The 17,775-nt window shown below is 38.7% G+C and overlaps 1 long non-coding RNA gene across 2 annotated transcripts; it reads right to left on the bottom strand.

The window, feature by feature from the left end:
• Nucleotides 1-405: 405 nt before the first annotated feature.
• LOC126652770 (uncharacterized) lies at nt 406-17,528 on the bottom strand. Of its 2 annotated transcripts, none has more exons than XR_007632048.1 (3): nt 17,404-17,528; nt 10,681-10,783; nt 406-598 (listed from the first exon to the last, which is right to left on the bottom strand). It is a non-coding gene; the product is annotated as an uncharacterized LOC126652770 (long non-coding RNA). The 2 variants fall into 2 exon arrangements; XR_007632047.1 differs by lacking the exon at nt 406-598 and adding an exon at nt 9,991-10,113.
• Nucleotides 17,529-17,775: the final 247 nt, after the last annotated feature.

The following is a 17,775-nucleotide window of genomic DNA, read 5'->3' as shown; positions in this document are numbered from 1 at the left end:
TTTCCCCTACTCAACAAGAGCGTTAAGCCTCAAGCTTTAAAACAAATCTATTCTTTCAAATTTAGCTTTATAAACTGCATTTCCTGGTTTTTCAGGAGAAACTTAACACCTTCCTTTGCTGATATCTGCCTGTCTTTCCTCCTGAAATGTTCCTGTAAAGGGTGAGCCATTGATACTTAGAAAAGCTGTTTGCACACACATTGCCTGTCTCCCTTTGTGCATCTTGATGAGGTAAACTCTCATTGTCTGCTCGAGCAATATGTTTTGGTGGAGCTTTCCCAGGAATTATATATGTTGGGTTTCCCCTCCAAACACATTTTGCAAAGAAAACCTGGGTTCAGCATTGGAGTTCAGTGTCAGACAGATGTTGCTGCCCAAGAGAACGACCTGATAATTCTGCTCCTGAATTTCTCCCACTGGCGTGGAGCTCCCACACAGGTACTAAACATTTTCACGTGGAAAAGTTTCAAAAGAGGGGATGTTGGTGGGGGATGTGAAGTCAGATGTAAAGGAAGAAAGGACGCGGTGGTCTGCATTTCCTTGCTGACAAAAACCTCTTGGCACTGATTGCTATCTACATCCCATTCCAATTTTCCCTCTGAAAGAGATCAGACAGCATTATCAGCTCCTTCGCAGTTGTTTTACTTCCTCTGAAGTCTGGGATGTAAGTGGTGACCCAGCTCTCCTGGTGTTACAGTCCTTTTCTTTTTTTTTTTGGCTGATGAATTTATTTTGTCATTTGATGTCGTGCTACCTGTGAGGCTGAAGGAACCATCCTGCTTCCTGAGCTCGGGCTGTGTGGGATCTGATTTGCGTTAAAAGATACTTTTTTTCAGTACCCAAAAGTTAGATGATGATTTTGAGTGGACAAATACAGTTTCTGCTCCTCTTCCTGGGCTGGTTGGATAAACCTGTGTAAAATAACCCACCTAGAGTTAGGTCCCAGTAAGTTCATTAACTCATTCATTCTAAACCCATTTCTTACGTATAAGGATGCCTTTAAAAATTAAGTGTTGGCAAAGCTGTGGAGCAATTAAAGCCAGAAACATCACTTTGTGAGGTTCAGAAACCAGGTTTTTTCCAGTATTTGTGTAGCTCTGTCTTGACTGTGACCAAGAGACCAAATGATACCTCCTAACTGGTCATGAGTTGGTAAAAGGTCCTTCAGAAGTTTTCTGATTATTCATAATTATTCTCTTTACAGAAATTCTCATGTCTGGGTGCATGGAGGGGGGGGTTTCTCTGCAATCCTTTAATGACATCAGCTTTTATTCTGTTTTTTTTTTTTTTCTTGCTTATACTGAAAGAGTTTCACAAATGCAATAAAACCAGTGTTTTATCACTATATGAGTTGGAAAATGGAATTTTGTCTGAAGTTTCTGTACCTCCCCATTGTGGGATACTGGGTGATGATGAAATTCTATTTTCAACCACAGCACATGGTGCAATTCTTACTTTAAATGAACAAAATCACTTACAGATCTGAACTAGATCTGACTCTGGTATTTTCAGGCAATTTTGCCCAAACAAAAAGTCAGCACAGGTATTCATTTGAATAATAATAATATTAATAATAATAATAATAATAATAATGTTCTGACAGCATTTGCACCCCTTAGATTCCCTTTTAAAAGTATTACTAAAAAAGAAAGATCACATGATTCTATGATTATTACAATTATTAGTATTGTTTAAAAAGGAATTTGCTGGACGGTGTGCTCAGAAAATATTTTAAAAGCATGTACTAATTAAAAAGATAGTTTGGTAGAATTTGTATTGGATACCAACTTTTCAAAGATTTCACAATCTTGACTTACAAGATTACAAGCTACTGAAATATTTTGTTTTATCACAGTGTGATAGAGAATCCAGTGGACTTGCTATGAACTGACTAAAAATGACTGGAGGGTAGGTGGAGAAATTGGGGGAGGTGTAATTAATATTCACATTTTGTTTTACCTTCTCTTTCAATATTTAAAAATATTTTTCACACAGGTAAAATGGGCCCTCTATCTCTGCACTCATAAAATGGCCAATTTCTTATTCTCTTGTGGAACAACAAAATGCAACCAGTGCTTAAACCTCCTCTTCCTCACATGTGCATTAGCAGGACTTTTGTTAGTAAAAATAGTGGACTTTCTGGTATATTACTCTTATTTCTAATTTGAATTTAGAAATATATAAAAAATAAAAGCTGCATAACTTGTATAATTATTCTTAGTTGTGGTGCTCGTACTTTAAATTATTTATGTTGATTAGCAGCAGGTTAATGGTCATTCAATTCATTAAAGCAAATTATTGGGGGACATTTACGCTTTTTTTCCAGACTTATTTCTTTCTAAACTAAAGGCTAATGGGTGAGGATTATTGAATGCAAATTTCTCTTGCATTTTGAAGTGGTGGAACCTAAAAGAACCACCTGCAAGACTTTTTTGATGGGCCACGCTCAGTCTTACAGGAAAATAATCATTGTATGAAAAAACACCTTAGAGGGGACCAAAAATCTTACCTGAAGTTTTAATCTGTTTCACAGAAGAGAATAAAAACCTAAAAACCTGCTGTAGGTCAGCAGAAGAATTTCTTATTGAACCCACTGAAGATTATGGAAGGGGAAGTGTTTATGTGGCTGTAGGAAATATGGCTGTAAGGAAAAGAATGACCTCACATTCAGACATGGGGCACGTTAAATCCTAAATATTTGGCACATTTAAATACTTCAATAGGCCTCTTTCTGCATGTGAAGAGTAAATAAATATTGGGGAAAAAATAAACTTTACTTAAAAAAAAAAAAGATGCTGAAGCAAACACATAGGTATTACATTTTTATGTTGGTCTTAAAACAAGCCTAAGGCATTCTCCCACACTTTTTTTTTTTTTTCCCCAACATTATCTCCACCTGTAATAATAAAACATCTCTTCTGATTACTGTGCTTTCTATTATCTCATGTCTGTATCTAATTTATTTGCTACCCAGCCTTACTTTTCCTGTGTTAAAGGGTTCTTTCTCTTGTGGTAATGCAATCCCAGGTTGTGATTTAGGAGGTGGACGTGCTCCTAGCCCCCCCAAATATTCTTTTCTTGCTGAAAAAAGAAAAAGATGTTTAAGTTGTAAAATTTTTCAGAGCAGGATGTGTACTAAACTAGAAAATGGGACTACCTTTAAATGACATAGTTTTAAATTCATATAAAGGGTGAGACAACGTTGCTGCTTTAGAAATGTGGAATTGCCAAAGCAGAGGGTACAGGGAGTTTAAATGCCCTTCAAAATATAACACCCTCACAATGATTCCTAAAATACTAATATATCTAGAATGCAAATTTGGTCATAGCTTTAATATCTGTGTTCTCAAAGTTTTTGAACCTACTCAAACTCATACAGAGATTAAAAAAATCAGAGTGTTCAAATGCACTCTGTGTGGGACTATGGATTAAATTAGGAGAAGCTTTCCACAACGCATTTGCAAGGTGTGAAAAAGGGATACATCTATTTTTTTTTTTTTTGGTGCTTTCTGACTTTCTTACATGTGTGTATTCATTGTAGAGAGCTAAAAGTACACTTTCATAACCAGTTTTGATACGTTTTTTTTGTGGTAAAAAGCTCACTGCAGCTCATTTGTGGATGCACAAATCCCTTGAAGTCCCTGTCAATGGGAGGCTTTCCATTGTTTTCCATGGACACTGAAACAGGCCCTTATTCTTCTTCTAAGGCATGGTTTGCTTTGTTGTGATCCCAAACCCCTGTGATTATCAGGACAGAGGAGACAGTGTGTGTGAGTGAGTGATTTATGCTCTGCTTGTTTCTGTTGCCTCCAGAACATGGGTTTGCTACAAGATGAACTCTGATTTCAGGAAATCACCCACATTGTCAGCAAATTTGCCTGTCCTTCTTGAGCACTATGAACAGCCCATTTTTCATGTTTTCGAAATATTTTAATGCTGGACTTTGATATATTATTACCACATGGCCATATCACAATAAACTTTCCAGGGCTCGCATGCAGACTCGAGGATTCCTAAAAAAAATAGTATCAAAGGAGCAATCCCCTTGGGTCCCTGCAGAGATCCAAAGGAAAAGCTCTCCCTAGAGCTGGCTCAGTTTTACTTTTCCCATAGATAATCACAGGACGCAGGAGTCAGGGGTTCCAGTCTCAAATTTACCCAGAGAATGAGGAATTTTGGGAAGAGCAAAATACAGGATGGGTAGGAAAGATCCAAAGGGGGAAGTGCCAATCTGCATAACAGCGGTAAAACGAAAGTGTCATGAAAAGTTCTAGAATATCTGCATGCTTTTATCTAACTATTGATATAAAAGGGAGTTTTGGGTGCAGAAAAGCTGTGTAAGTGCCTAATTTCTGCATGAAACACACTGCACTGTGTTCTGTGGGATGTTTTATGGCTTGATGGGAAATCATGAATCTGTCCTTGAGAAAGCAGCAGGGGTTTATAATCTCTTTTCTTCAAGAGGAATGGGACTTTGCCTTTCCTACAAGTCGTTTAAGCAGGAAGAAGTAGAGGAACAGCTGATTAAGATTCTCCAAGAGTGGAAGAGTTAGTCCTGAGCCAAGTCTGATGGCCAGGTGTGTCATTTCGGAAACAGTTTGGGGTTGGATGGGATTTTTTTTTTTTTCCTTTCAAATTGCCTGTAAATAAAAGAACTGTGATTCTGTGAGCTCATTTGTACCTACACTGAGAGCAGGGTTGTGCTGAGGGCTGAGATAGCTGAGAAAAAGGGCTTTTTTTTTCTGCCATTGGCTACAGGAAACTTTCTTCCCTATCCCATCAAACTATCAGCCTGAGGATCAGAAACCAAACAAATAATAATGATAATAATAATAAAAAGGCCATTATTTCTTATCAAGCTCAGAATTTCTCTCTTTGAGGCTGATTAAGTACTGGAAGAGGGGCCCAGTGGGACTCTTAGGAAAGTTTAGCCTTGAAAATGTTCCAAACCCAGCTGAGGAGGCCCTGGGCAACATTTTCTAGCTCTAAGGTTGGCCCTTTTTTTGGGGTACTGAACCAAATGGGTCCAGGTGGGCCTCCCAAGCTAAGTTATTCATAATTCCATGACAAAATGATCCATGCCAAACCCAGATATATGTAGCTAAAGTTTGTCTTGGTCTTCCAAAACATTTCCTGACTTCAAGTGGGCTACAATTTAATTTTCCTTTGAAACTTGTTAGTTTCTGTTTATAAGACACAAATATTACTCAAATATTTTGGTTTTATGTGACAGTAAGAGGTATCTTTAACAATTTTGAGTTGATTTGACAGAAGCATTTTAGTATTAATGTATTATATGATGATGAGGTAAAATACAAAAGTATTAAAGCACTTTGCTTTTGCTCTGGCTCTTCAGAAACACTCTGAAATGTTGAAGTGCAGCAGAGAACCACTGAGTCAAAAGAAATTAATGCAATATGTTGAAATAATGAAAATATCACTGGAATCCAAGAGGATCCCAGTATCTCCCGTAGCCTGCAGTCTGGGAATTTGCAAATGCCACTGAGCAGGTTGGCTGGGAAGCCATCCTGCTCAACAGAGCTCAGTTTCAAGGGTCACCCTCACCTCTCCAGCCTTGGCAACACCTCCTTGCACCAGCCAAGCATTTGGGCTTTGGAGCTCTGCTCTCTTTTCCTTCAAACTCCACCCCATTTGCTGCCATGGGTTCAGTAGCCAAGAAGGCAAAAAATCTCCTTTCTAATTTTGTAAAAGTTGGAGTCTTAATCCCTTGACTTTAAGGGATGAGGTTAAAGAAGTAACTCAGATTTTTGGTTTTTTTTTTTGGTTTTTTTTTTTTTGGATGGAGTGAAGGATAACGGGACCTTTAGTTTTATATTCCTCTAATTCTTCTGACAGCAAGACCTTCCACTTCCACATCTGAGATTGCTCCTGGAAACTAATTTCAAGGTTTCCACTTGCATGAAAAACCTGTACCCAGAATCATTTTTACCATTTTCTTTCCACGTAACTTCCCAGGTCTTGCTTTTCCATCCAGGAGAAACTGAGGGGTCATTTTGGCAATTATTATTTCCTCATAATGATAAAGCCTCATCCACCAGATCTTAAAGTCTCATATGTAACTGGGATAAACCCAAATGAGCTCCCTGTATTAATAATTTTAGTCCTGGTTTGCATATTTTCCTGTTTCTTTGGTGGTAGGAAGCAAGTTTACTTTATAATGATCAAATAGTCTCACCTTTCCCTGTGTACCTTCATTAAAAGATAGAATATTTATTTGGAAACTTGTGACACATAAAAGCTGTGTGGTTTTCCAGGGCAAATGACATCTATTCCACAGCTCTGCAACCTGGCTAAAGGTTCCAGTACAATAAGTGAGCAGAAGAATAGATGTTGTTTATATTCACCCAACCAGAGTTGACGTGCTCTTCTAACTTGTTCTCATTTACACCTGCAAATGGACAGTTCAACAAAGTAATGTTTTATAGAATAATAGAATCATGGAATGGTTTGGGTTGGAAGGGACCTTAAAGATCATCTTGTTCCAATCCCAACAACTTCCACTCTCCCAGGTTGCTCCAAGCCCCGTCCAACCTGGCCTTGGACACTTCCAGGGATCCAGGGGCAGCCACAGCTTCTCTGGGCAACCTGTGCCAGGGCCTGCCCACCCTCATAACTGTGAATTTCTTCCTAATCCCCAATCTAACCCTGTTCTCTCTCAATGTGAAGCCATTCCCCCTTGTCCTGTCACTCCATGCCCTTGTCCAAAGTTCCTCTCCAGCTTTCTTGGAGCCCCTTTATATATTTTTTTCTTATGATATTATGAATACTTTTCTTTCTCCAGCTTACAAATAGAAATTTGTTTCATTCCTTTCCTCTTCTGGTTCTGTTTCTGGTTAGCAAAACCTATTTAAAACAAGCCTCTATATGTTCCTGTGCAGTTGGAAAAAAACTGTGTTGAATTTGATTGTGAAACAGGAGAAAGTTCAAGAGATTAGAGCCTGTTTTTTAATTTGAATCAGTCAAATTCCAAAAGGTATAATTTGTACCTGACATAAATGGGATTGCTGTTGTCCTGTCTTTTCCCTGGGAGCCAGCCTGCTGCTTTCTGCATGCAAGGATGACTTTAGGCAGGGGTTTAGACCCTCTTCTTGATAATTCCCCCATGGAATCTTTATTGCAGGCTTGGTAGTCTGCATTTATTTGCATTTAGCTGCACTTCCCATCTATTTGCTACTTAAAAGGTGTAAACCTGCCTGTCCCATGCCAGAGTTGTTGTTCCTGGTGGTTGGATTAGCCATTTAAGAGTGTGATTGTGGCCGTGCAGGTCTCTGTGTCGTATCCATTTCTCCGACATCGGGAACACCACCCATTGTCAGCAGGGCCCATCAACAAGTGCAGGCAGAGAACGGCCAGGAATGTCAAATATTTATCCCTTTTAAAAAATTTAATGTGTTCTCCCGGGGCCTGATTACAGAATTTTTTAATGCTTACAAATTTCTTCAGTGCAACAGTACTAGTTTGTTTCCAAGGAAACAAATGTACTTATACTGCACTGCACACATTCTTAATCATTAAATTCTATAATCTCCCTGCCTCGTTCTTTCTTTTTCCCTCTCTCTCTCTCTCTCCCCCTCCCCCTCTCTCTCTTTGAATGGGTAACTTCTAAAAATTGTTTGGGTTTTTTTTTTCTCTTTTTATTGGAGTCCCCAGACAGTCTTTAACTGCAGGTAAATTTTCAAATATGTTCTCAACAAAGGATTGTTTAGAGTTACTGAAAGAGAAAAACCCCCTTAATTGTCAAGAGCTTTTATGAAATCATCTTAATCAAGATAAATATGTATTCTTTATTCTTCTACTATTTAATGTGCAAATTTATTTTTCTGAAGCAGATCTTTAGTGTGGTTTGATGTGAAATGTCGAGGTAGGAGTGATATTTAAAAATCAATCTTAAATGTATATTTTTTTAATTCAGGCTCTGCAGACTATGTATGTTTATGCAACACTGTTTCTGTACAGGAAAAAGTATGTGAGCCTATATGGTACATTACAGATATTTACACAGAAGACCCAGGCTTTGAATATTTCATTCAAAATATACTAAATATTAGCTGAGGACTAATAGGAGCTCACTGGAGGGACGACACATTTTTAAAGTGACATCTTAGCATTCAAACCATTCATATTCTTCAATGTGAATGTAATTTTTATCTAAATGATTTCAGAGGAAAATTGATTCATTTGACTACAGTGCTCCTAAGACCAGTGGGAAGCTCATCATCTTAATATTGAATCTGTAAATCCTTTCCACTAGGGATGATTAACAGCTTTGTCAAGTGTTTATTTTACTTTAAGAAGAATATGTAATTTCCTGGCATAACTCAGACAGATTTCACTCTATTTCTTCTTTTGCATGTCACATTCATGCTGTAGGTTAGCGTGATCCAGCCTACCTCTATTAGGCTTCTATTTTGAGCAGTAAAAGGATAGCCTAATAAGTTTTCATAGTTTAATGAGCACACATCAGTTTGCCCTATGATTCATTTATACTTGATAAATAAAAACCCCCTCAGCAGTCCTGATAAGGAGTAATAACGGGGAATTACTTCCAGATGGCACTTTTGCTTTGCTACACGTGTGGTCTGAGCTGCCCATGGGACACAAACCCGCTGTGAGCGCAGGGATGTGCTGCTCACGGGGCTGGGAGGTGCTGGCAGAGCCTTCCTGGTGGCAGGACAAGGACAGGCAGTGGGGTTACTGTGGAAGTGTTTGGCTGTGCAGTGACATTTACAGGCTCAGCTTTGCACGCAGTTCCAGGGGCGGGTGGAAAAAAAAGCCACGCGCTGTCGTGGCTTAATTAAGACACCTTGGCTGGACTTAAAAAAAAAAACAAACATCAACAATAACAATTAAATGGCTAAAATAAAAGTGATTTTATTACTACACACAGCTTCAATGAGCAACAGACCAGTCTCTTAAAAAAAAAATAGATTTTTTTTTTTTCCAGTGGCTTTAACCCGAGGGAATGGCCTCGAGTTGTGTTAGATTGGATATTAGAAAGAGGTTCTTCACCCAGAGGGCATTGAACAGGCTCCCCAGGGCAGTGGGCAAAACACTGAGGCTGCCAGAGCTCCAGGAGGATTTGGATGATCCTCTCAGGGACAGGGTGTGATTCTTAGGGATGTGACTCTGTGCAGGGCCAGGAGCTGGACTTGATGATCCTTGTGAGAACTTTCCAACTTGGCATACTGTGGGATTCTGTGATGGACTATGTGTCAGGCAATAAAAGGTTATTGAAACATGCATGTGCCCTCCCAAAAAACCAAAATACATCTATCTGTCTATCTATCTGTATTCACAATCAGGCGATTTCCCATGGATAATGATTTAAGTCACCAAACCCCAGCATCTCCACCACGTCTGTCAGAGCTGAAGAAGCGTTTGGACAATGCCCTCAGGCACATGGTGGGATTCTTGGGGTGTCCTGCACAGGGCCAGGACTTGGGCTTCTTGTGAGTCCCTTCCAACTCATCATATTCTATTCTTCTTTTGCTGGGGGGGGGAGTTTAATTTGTGAACTTTTCCTTCTTAAGCTGCTCATGTGAAATATCTGAGTGTTTTTTTGGCCATAAATGCAATGCTGAGGGAGGTACCTTATAATAAAGGGAACGAGGGGAATGTGTATCAAGAGATTCCTGTGAAGGTTTACCAATCTGAATTATTCTCACTCACAGGATAAAGGGGAAAATTCTGTCCTTGTGCTGCTGGTTGTCCAGCTACATCTCAGCATTTTGGGGGTTTGAGGTGGGAAGTATAGATGAAAAGTTTAGCCAGTAATGAGCTGTGTATGGTTTGAACTGTCTTGTGCAGACTGGCAAAATAACAGATTTCAGGGGGGAGAAAGAAAAAAAAAAAAAAAGAAAGGAAAGTTTGCTGGAATCTATGGTTTCTCTTCCAAGATGAGATTAATTACAGCCCAAACGATCGGTGAATGCTCCCGCTTCAAGAATAAATGTTGTGAGCATGATTGCCTTCCAAACAGGAGTGACACAAATCTATTCTGCCTCTGCAACGGTATCATCAAGTATTGTTTGGTTTGGGTGTTTCTGCAGAAAGTGCTCCGTGCTCTTTTCTTTCCAATTTCCTGCTCAAAGTCTAAAATAGAAATTGCAGATTAGAAAATCCTTTGAGAATGGGGTTCAGCAAGTGAAACTGCTTGAAGGTAAGTTTCATACTAGTTTGACTGAATTTAATGAGCCATTGTTAGGAACCAAGCAAGCAAGCATTCTAGTGAGGCAGGAGGTATACACAAGCTGTCTTTTTAAGAAACCATTGTAAATCTGGTAACAAAGAGAGCCTGACTTTCTCCTTGAATTACCATGTTGACAAAAAAAAAAAAAAAAAAAGTCTACTGCATGCACTGATAGCAAATGAGATACATTCTGCTAGTAAAGAAAATTAGACCTTAAATTTAACTCTCTAAAGCCTAACGTGGAGGGCAAGGGAAAAGCCAGAGTCATGCTGAAAACCAAGCTGTTGCTTCAGCGAAACACAGGCTGTGTATAACTCCCTGTTCTGAGACAGAACATTGTGTGCAACTTTGCTGTATGATTAACAAACGGATTTTAATAGAGACTAAAAAGGGGAGAGAGAGGGAGGAAAAAAATACATAAACCAAGCTGTGTCTTTAACCAGTAGGGATTAAACAATTCACTTTGTTACCTGGGAGGCATCAAGGTGAAGGTCTCTGGTTGTGAGGGGCTGTGCTCACTCAGTGCTTGCTAACCTTGGGCTGGCTGCTTACAACGTGTGTCTCTGCTGTAGCCTGAAAAGGGTTTTTTAATATTTAAAATTATTAGTTTATAGTATCCATGTAATTTCTTCAGCCATAGGGCTTTAATTTCTTTGATGTGCATCTCTGTTCCAGCTGGTACTCCTACCACTCCTGCTGTCTCTTAGCCCTAAGTAAGGTTTCTCTCTTTGTTAAAGCTGGTGCCACTGATTTATCTTCAGCACTGAGAAGGGCTTTTATCCATTTTAAAAGTGATGCTGCTGAGACAGCTTTCCCTTGCCCTGAGAAGAACATTTTTTTGTTCATATTTGGTGGTTGGTTGGGTTTTTTTTCCTTTTTATTTTTTTTTTTTCTCCTTTCTTTTACGAAGTGTTTTTACTTAGAGGTGTATTTCTCTCAGGTTGTCTGTGGGGTCCCTTTATGCTCTGTTTGTTCCCAGAAAAAGCTTTTTGGGGAAAACAGCAAATTTCCCCTCTTTCTGAGAGCATGGCTCTCCCAATTCCAACAGGATTGCCTAAAATATTGCCCTGAAAAGGATCCTGGTTGCACCACAGAAGACAAGAACTGAGGTTTTCCTCACTCAGGGTCTTCTTTTTTTCAGGGAAAATTAGCCTGGAACTTTCCCCTTAAAATATTCAAACTGTGTTTCTTCCCTACAAGTACTGTAGTCAATAATTTCCTCATGAATCAGGCTCCTAATTTGTTATTTAAAGTGAATACATCACGTTTATACACTTGTACCTTCCTGACCTCACCTTCCTAGATTGTTTTCCCTTTTTTAATCTATTCAGTACCTGGCAGTTAAGTGTTTTTCTGGAAATATACTGAAGATGAAAATGGTTTGAATTACCTTTATACAGATAGCTAAAGGCAGCTTTTGAAGTCATCTGGTCTTCCTTGGTGCCTTGGGTTGTGGGAACACACCAAAAACGTTTATTTTTTTTTGTAGCACCTTTAATGTCGACAAATCCTAAAATGTTTTATATTCATCCCAGTAAAAAGGAACACCTATAAAATACCTGAAAACTAATAAGATGCGATGGATTTAGATTAAAAAGATCTTGTAAAAAGTCTGCAGATCACTCTTAAAACCAGAAACAGACTCTGAATGTAGAAGTGTTGCCCAGGAGACTGGACACTAAAGACTTTTTCACAGGATCTTGAAATACCTGGAGCAATTAACAATCTATTGTGGAAAAAACCACATTTATTTACTATTAAAAGTAACAAGTCATTATATCAAAGCCAAAATTAACTTGTAACTTGGTATAACTGAAGGCCCTGCTGCCATCTACATGCTGAGAAAGGGTTTCAGCCTCTTAACAGTTTTCTTTTTTGGAGTCAGTCAGAATTATGAACGAGCTGGGATGTCTTACATTGCCTGCAGACCAGACAAAATGCTGCTATGCAGGCCAGCAAATAAAGCCTTACACTAATCAAATGCTCTGCTGAATAAAATATGAGCGTGTTATTTTGCATAATAAATAGCAAGCCAAAATATAAATTGAACAGTGGTACTAATAAATAAATAAGATCATCTGAAGCTGGGTTTCAGGAACAAAAACTTCAGACTTCATCAATTATGGAGGTTTGTGTGTGTGTGTGTGTTCATTAGTGTGTGTAAGAGCAGAGGGGAAATGGTGGCATACATGATATTTTCTCTACCTTTTTGGTCTCACTCTCTCTTTGGATCATTAATCTAGAAAGAGCAAGTAAAGAAATCCTTCTTGCCATATCGAGGGAGTTGGAACCAGACAATCTTTGAGTTCTCTTCCAACCTAAACTGTTCTGTGATCTGGATTTCTTTTCTTGCCTTGCAAAGCCAAAACATCGCAGTCAGTTTCTACTTTCCCAGAACAAAACAGATCCTCTTTGCACCGATACAAGAGCAGTTCAAATATTTCATTCCTGGTGGCTGAGAGTCTCTGTCTGCATGTGGGTGAACGAAGAAAGCCCACAAGAGGGTGATCTGGGTGATGCCCAGAGAATCTTCCCAGTTCCCAGTGCTTCTCTGCACATCTCTGCCCTTTGGGGAAGGTTTTTCTCCCATCAGGAAAGACAGGAAATATTTTATCTTTCATATGTGCAGATTCTCAGTGAAATAAGAGAGAACAAGCCTATTTCTACAGTGAAGATCTGTTATGTATAATAACAAAAAAACCCCAAAACAGTTGGGACAAGGCATTTTTAACCAGCTCTGCCACAGTTTTTAAGTCCACATCTCCTTTATTTCTTTCCTAAACACAGATTATATGAAGATGTTTAAGCAGTCCAGAGTCAAACTGGATTTTAAAGTTAAACTAAATGTCTGTGGGACAGAAGGGGGTTTTTGGTACCCCTGCTATAAATCACGACAACAATTGAAAAAACACAAACAGGAATTCTTTTTTTTTGTTTCTTTTTTTTTTGAGGAGGAAGTCATGTGTCACCTGTCACCACTGGCTACCACCAAATAAGTAACAAAAATCTGGAGATGTCAGCAAATCCTCAGTTACCTCATTTCCTCTTCTCTTTTTACTTCTTGGTTTCCAATCACGGGAGAGCATCTGCTTATTTTTGGAACAAATACCAGGAAACTGCTTTGCCTTTGCTCTTTGCCTTCAGATTCTACTCTGAGGGTACAACAGAGCAGCAGGACTGGAGCCAGGCAGGGATCTTTGCAGTGAGTGCGAGGGTTTGTAGGGTCCTCATGGCAGCCTGGAGCTCTCCATGGGGAGATGTTCGAGTCTCCAGGGATGGTGGGAGCAGAGATGGAGTGATCTTGTCTCAGAGCTGCACTACCTTCAACCTGGTCCCAAATTTATCCTCAGAAATTACACCTGCAGACACCCACAAAACGTGTAAATACACAATGGGAAGATTATCTTTTATTCTTTTCTTGGTTTCTTCCCCACAAACCAGACGATTCCCAAGGACATCCACTGTTATGTCTCAATTTATCTCAGGTTGGGACCATTTTTTCCTAAACTTGCAGCTCATACTTTCAGTTACAGCTTTAAATTTTCCCCTTTGATGACCACAACCTTCATCTTCCCCACTTCTTCAGGACCCTCAATCTTTCCACATCTATTTTGGGGAGGGAAAAAAAAAGCGCCACCTCAGATCTCTCACTTTTTTTTTCCCCATTACCTCCTAATGCCCAAAGTTTAATCTCCAGTACTGCTCTGCCAATTTATCTCAATTAATGCCCATCTGCTGTTGAGGGGAACACCCTCGCCCATCCTGCTGTCAGAATCTTGGATATCTATAGATAATTTCACATCCCTATCCCCCAAGTGTGTGACTTGCTGCTTAGAATCCATAATGCTTTAAGTATCTCATTTTCCATGTATGTATTTTCAATTAAGCCACTTTTTTACTGTTTAGCACTTGGGGCTTTTTTTGAAAAGTCAGTTTGAGAACCCCAACTTCAGACTGATACACCTCAAGTGATACTTTGGGCTTTAAAGCTTCCCTGAAGAGCTTCCTGAACTTGATCCTTTATCTGTGAATTAAGGTGAACATTTCCCACAGTGACAAATACAGAAAAAAACCAATGAAAATTAATAACCCATTCTCATAACAACCTTTCTCCAAAAATTATTAAGCCTTGAATAACTCTGATTGTAAAAAATATTTCCTATCTGCAGGTAATTTGCTAATAGAAAACAAGGCCCTTATTTATCCTGAATTTATTCTCAATCAGTAACTCAGGTGTGTCTTTTTGTCCCTTTGACCTCTGGATAGGCTAAAAAAGAATAGCAAATAAATCCTGTGCCTCGTATTCCCATTCCTGCTCTCGGCTGAATACATTATCCCTGAAAACTTCTTGGCTCTCCTATTGGTGTTGGATAGCACCACATTTTATTAAAGATCTGTGAAGTGTTTCCTTAGATGTAACATCGTGTATTTTTTTTTTTTTTAAGAAAGACCTTTTAAGTTTTACAAAATCTTCTTGGCTTTGCAGAGGTGATAACAGGAAAGAAGAATAATGAGATAAAACCTCTCCCTTCAGGAGAGGGTTGTTTTTTTTTTTTTTTTTTTTTTTTTTAAATTGAGGAACAAATTATTTCGTAGGCTCTCATTAGTTATTCCCACGGGTTCTAATGACAAGGTGCCAACTTTCACACTTTAAACAGGTTAATTAGTCAGGTAGTAATGAAATTGGGTGATACCTGTGCCACAGCTCCTAATAATGTGCTTAAATGTCTGTAAACCCGAAAGGATATTTGCAGCTCCAGCTCTTCTCAGCACTGCATAAATAAATGTTTTCTAGCTAATGGGCAAACTAACTTTAAAGTCACACTTTGGTCACCATTGTTCTGTTTCATGAAGTAGATGTTGATATTTCTGCTCTTTTTAGGGCTACAAAGATACCTCAACTGAAGTGTTTATTTTTCCTCTATCCACTGGCCATATGTGTTCAATATTTTAATGCAGTTTCTTTCCCCTAAAAATAATAAAATCAAACTTAAAAAATTGCTCTTTGGAGATCTTCTGGGGTAAAATTGATGCAGGAATACGAGTAAGTAGCAGGAACTGAGGTGAGCAGAGTGACATGTGTGCACAAGGAAAGAAACACTTTGAGAAAAGAGAAAATAACAACAAAAAACCAAACCCACAACAAAAAATTAATTTCAGGCTTCCAAAGAGCAAATATAAATAGCTGTATGATCTACCTCATTTAAGAAATATCCTCTAAAGAATACCAGAGAAGTGTCCTTAGCTGGAAAAGTTGCTAATAGCCAGTTGCATTGGAAAGGATAGGAAGAAATGCTTGAGTTTCATTTTTCTACTTGAAGTTTTCAGGCACAATTGGTTCAATTATTTATGACAAACAAAATATTACTCAAGTTTTGTTGTGTTCCTTCTTGCTCGTGATTTGCTCGCACAGCTATTTTGATTTCTAGGAAAGTATTTGTTATTTCTAAATATTTACTGGATAGTTTATGCAAACAAGTGTTGGATTTATTCATGCCCTGATCATTTCTAGCAGTCATTGTTTATAAGACACAATTTGTCATCAAAATCACATGGGTGTTGTATCCATTCTCTTCCTGAATATTTGACTGCTTCAAAAACGGGGAATAACAAGGCTGGCAAGTGAATGAAGAATAACAAAGCCCTTCCTCATATGAATTTTTGAACAAATAAACATTTAGGCCGAACTTAAAAGGTCTTGCAAATATTTGGATGAATAAACCAGTCAGGGCTCATCTGAGCGCTCGCCCAGAGCAAATAACATGACCCCACAGAAAACAGCAAAGCAAATTTCCAAGGCATGTTTGGAGAAGTGATCTTCACCAAGTATTTGGGGTTGTTTGACCACATATGTCCCAGTGTTTACTCCCAGTGAGCGGGCTACTGAGCTTGAAGGCATCTTCCTAACAAATGAGTTTGCATGTGAACTGCATTCATGGTATCTGTGCTATTTTTTAAAAAAAATCTCCAACAACAACAAAAAAATTAAAACCCTCATAGAACAAAATAGGATTTTATTTTTATATTAATTTCTGTAATTTTTTTTAATAAGCATAATAGAAAATTTCACGAAATTCTGTTGCCTGGTGAGATGCTTTGCCATGGAAAACACCAGTAATTTTCTTTACTTCGCAAGTGAACTCTTCTAATGACTTTTTGCTCCATGTTTCATTTGTTTGTTTGGGTGAGGATTGCTTGTTTTCTTGTTTTTAACTGGTGGGATCGTGAGTTGGGAACAATTTTCTTCCCTGGGATAGAGCTTAATACAGCTGGAAGTACCGGGAAGTCAGCGAGCAATTGATAAACGCAGTGAGCAAATGGTGGCTTATCCAACAAAAACGAAATTTAAGTTCTCAGGACTAGGTGGTCCAAAAAGATTAAACTCCACTCTGCTGGGGTGTGTTGAATAATGATTGAACACTCAGAGCATCTCAGCCCTGCACCTCGCCCTCTTTTTATTTTGCACATTACAATTACCAGCCATGATCTTCATTCATGACTTATTGTGGGCGACGGGCCATAATCCTCATTCATGACCAGCTATAACCAGAAAAAAACCCAACCAAAACACAACAAAAAACCAACCCAGCACACAAAACAAAAGCCCTTCATGCTACTTAGAGAGAGAACATGACATTATGCAGAGTTTCCCTCATTCTAAGAGCAATACAGAGATATAACAAATGCTACAGCAGAGATGCTTTTAAAGCATTTGTTGTTTGTTTTTTCTTTTTTAAAAAAGAAAAGATGCAGCTTCTCTAAGTTGATGTAGGGAAGAGAAAAACCAGGGTGGAATTGCAAACATGTATATCATTACTGCAACTGCATTCCATTTATTTCCCTTTGCAAAATAAATTACATAAATGGGGTTTGTATTGTTAGCTATTCTTCATCCAGAGATTGGGATAATTAGGTTTCAAATACGGTGATGTTTTAAAACACATTTAATTTAGTAAAATTGGTAAGGAAGCTGCAGCAATTAAAAATAAAGGACAAAAGTTTCTTTTGCCTTCCTGGGTAATTTGGGGTGAATTTAGACTATGGCATTAGAAGTACAAAAGGTAACTAAAAATGCCATTAAATGAAATGTTCCCAGTCCAAGCAATTTCCTTCTTAACAGAAAGTAAAATGCAAACAGAGATTACTAAAACCCTGCTGTGTTTAATTTAAGTGTATGTAAGCCTTTTACTCACAGTTATTTTGTCTGGAGATAATCATGTAGATCCTCAGTGGTCAGAGCTGTGAAGCGTGTGTTGTCAAAAGTTGCTCACTCTTTGATTCCCCCTCGCTTCTGTCAGCCATGGTTCACATCATGCAAGCTCAGCTCATTCATCTTCTGACAGGGTGGGATTCTCCCATTTCTGTCTCCATCAATTTGCTCCTGTCGCCTCTGGATTGCTCGCAGGAGCACCGAAAAAGTGTGTGAGTCGGGTGTAAATGCTGATTATTTCTCTGGCTAAGCAGGAACGCACTGGAGGGATGGGAGAACTTTGGCTCTTCCAGCCCGGCAGCAACAGGCAGGGGTAGGGTTTAAAAAAAAAAGGGGGAAATTCGGCATCTATTGT

This window comes from Myiozetetes cayanensis, unplaced genomic scaffold (genome assembly GCF_022539395.1).
Source record: "Myiozetetes cayanensis isolate MyiCay16 unplaced genomic scaffold, myiCay2020 scf9, whole genome shotgun sequence".
Lineage (NCBI taxonomy): Eukaryota > Metazoa > Chordata > Aves > Passeriformes > Tyrannidae > Myiozetetes > Myiozetetes cayanensis.
The sequence above is the reverse complement of the archived record's forward strand: the minus strand, read 5'-3'. Positions and strand labels throughout refer to the sequence as shown.